Below are 3156 nucleotides of genomic sequence, written 5' to 3'. Positions count from 1 at the left end.
CTATGTTTCAGTTTATTATGCTTCACGGATCCTGCATTTTTTACAAGTTGAAGGTTTGTGCTAACTCTGTGTCAAGCAAGTCTTTGGCACCATCCAACAGCACTTGCTCACTTGGTATTTCTGTGTCACATTTTGGCATTCTTCACAGTATCTCAAACTTTTTCATCACTGTTATATTGTTATGGTGATCTGTGATCAGTGATCTTCCACGTTACTATTGTAATTGTTTGAGGGGCTCCACGAACCATATCCATATAAAGGGCAGATGTAATTGATAATGTTTAGTGTGTTTTGACTGCTCCACCAACCAGCCACTGCCCCATCTCCCTCATCTCCTTGGGTCTCCCTATTCCCCGAGACATAACAATATTGAAGCCAGTCAATAACCTACAATGGCCTCTAAGTATTCAAGTGAAAGGAAGACTCACATGTCTCACTCTTTAAATCAAATGCTAGAAATGCTTGAGCTTAGTGAGGGAGGCATGTCAAAAGCTGAGACAGTCCAAAAGCTAATCCTCTTGAGCCAAACAGTTAGCTAAAGTGTGCATGCAAAGGAAAAGTTATTGAAGGGAAATAAAAGTGCTAATCCAGTAAACACACAAATGATCAGACAGCGAAACAGCCTTATAGCTGATGTGGAGAAAGTTTTAGTGATCTGGATAGAAGATTAATCCAGCCACAACGTTCTGTGAAGCCAAAGCCTAATCCAGAGCAAGGTCCTAACTCTGTTCAGTTCCATGAAGGTTGGAAGAGGAGAGGAAGCTGCAGAAGAAAAGTTTGAAGCCTGCAGAGGTTGATTGACGAGGTTTAAGAAAAGAAGCCATCTCCATCACATAAAAGTGCAAGGTAAAGCAGAAAGTGCTAAGATAACCCATGAAGGTAGCTACACTAAACAACAGATTTTCAGTGTACACAAAACAGCCTGCTATTGCAAGAAGATGTCATTTAGAACTTTCATGGCTGGAGAGAAGGTGTCAATGCCTGGCTTCAAAGCTTTGAAGGACAGGCTGACTCTCTTCTTAGGGGCAAATGCAGTTGAAGCCAAGGCCCATTGGCCATTCTGAAAATCTTAGGGCCCTTCAGAATTATGCTAAATCTACTCTGTCTGTGCAGAGTAGATTTGGAAGAATAAAGACTGTATGACAGCATATCTGTTTACAACATGGTTTACCAAATATTTTAAGCCCTTGTTGAAACTTGAAGTGAACGTTGCTCAGTGGTATCTGACTCTTTGCAACCCCATGGACTATACAAGGAATTCTCCAGGCCAGACTACTGGAGTGGGTAGCTGTTCCCTTCTCCAGGGGATCTTCCCAACCCAGGGATTGAACCCAGGTCTCCCATATTGCAGGTGGATTCTTTACCAGCTGAGCCATCAAGGAAGCCCAAAATACTAGAGTGGGCAGCCTATCCCTTTTCCAGAGGATCTTCCTAACCCAGGAATTGAACCAGGGTCTCCTGCACTGCAGGCAGATTCTTTACCAGCTGAGCCTACTCCTCAGAAAGAAATTCCTTTCAAAATATTACTGCTCATCAGCAATGCACCTGGTCACCCAAAAGCTCAGATTGAGATAGACTATGAGATTAGTGTTGTTTTCATCCTGCTAACACAGCATCCATCCTGCAGCCCATTGATCAAGGAGTCATTTTGACTTTCAAGTCTTGTTCATTGTCGTTGTTCAGTGGTCAAGTCATGCCCTACTCTTTGTGACCCCATGGACTGCAGTACCACAGGCTTCCCTGTCCCTCACCATCTCCCAGAGTTTGCCCAAGTTCATGTCAATTGCATCAGTGATGCCATCCAGCCAGCTCATCCTCCATTGCCCTTTCAAGTCATTATTTAAGAAATACATTTCATACAGCTATAGTGCTATAGATACTGAGTGATTCCTCTATGGATATGAGAAAATTACATTGAAAACCTTCTGAAAAAGATTCACCATTCTAAATGCTATTAAGTATATTGTGATTCATGGGAGGAGGTCAAAATAAAACATTAACAGGAGTTTAGAAGAAGTTGATTCCAACTCTCATGGATCACTTTAAGGGGCTAAAGATTCCAGTGGAGGAAGTAACTGCAGATGCTATAGAAATAGCAAGAGAATTAGCAGTGGAGCTTGAAGATGTGACTGAACTGCTGCAATCTCATGATAAAATCTTAGTGGATGAGGAGTGGCTTCTTATGGATGAGCAACGCAAGTGGTTTTTTGAGACAGAAACTATTCCTGGTGAAGATACTTTGAAGAAGGTTGAAATGACGACAAAAAATTTAGAATATTACATAAACAGTTGACAAAGCAGGGGCAGAGTTTGACAAGATTAACTCAAATTTTGAAAGAATTCTACTGTGGGTAAATGCCATCAAACAGTGTTGCATGTGACAGAGAAATCTGAGAAAAGAAGAGCCAACTGGCACAGCAAAGTTCATTGTTGTCTTATTTTGAGAAATTGTCACAGCCACCCCAACCTTCAGCAAGTACTACCCTGATCAATCAGCAGCCATGAACATCAAGGCAAGATCTTTCACCAGCCACAAGATCATAACTCACTGAAGGCTCAGATGATGGTTAGTACTTTTTAGCAATAAACTATTTTTAAATTAAGGTTTGTACATCACTTCTTTCAACAATGCTACTGCATACTTAATAGACTATAGTATAGTGGAAAAATAACTTTTATTTGCACAGGGAAAATGAAAAATTCATGTGACTCTATTGTAATATTTGCTTCGTAGCAGCAGTTTGGAACCAAAATCGCATTATCTGCAAGGCTTGCCTGTATTTTGGGATATCACATACGAGAGTAATTTGGCAATATCTAGTCAATCTGAATATGCAAATTCCCTAATGCCCAGTAGTTCCACCTTTTGTCATTTATCTTTGAAAAACTCTTGCACACCTGAAAAAGTAACCTGTTCAAGGTGTTTGGCACAGCATTGTAATAGGAATCAATCTAAAAGAAAGTGAAGTCGCTCAGTCGTGTCTGACTCTTTGCGACCCCATGGACTGTAGCCTACCAGGCTCCTCTGTCCATGGGATTTTCCAGGCAATAGTACTGGAGTGGATTGCCATTTCCTTCTCCAGCGGATCTTCCTGACCCAGGGATGGAACCCAGGTCTCCCACATTGTAGACAGACGCTTTACTGCCTGAGCCACC

At 41.5% G+C, this 3156-nt stretch overlaps 1 pseudogene; it reads left to right on the top strand.

Annotated features, from left to right (window-relative positions):
- Positions 1-392: 392 nt before the first annotated feature.
- LOC120882597 lies at positions 393-2565 on the top strand (annotated as a pseudogene).
- The last annotated feature ends 591 nt before the right edge of the window (positions 2566-3156 follow it).

The sequence above is a fragment of the Oryx dammah genome, unplaced genomic scaffold (assembly GCF_014754425.2).
Source record: "Oryx dammah isolate SB20612 unplaced genomic scaffold, SCBI_Odam_1.1 HiC_scaffold_23, whole genome shotgun sequence".
Taxonomy (NCBI): domain Eukaryota; kingdom Metazoa; phylum Chordata; class Mammalia; order Artiodactyla; family Bovidae; genus Oryx; species Oryx dammah.
This window is presented reverse-complemented; position numbering and strand designations above follow the sequence as displayed.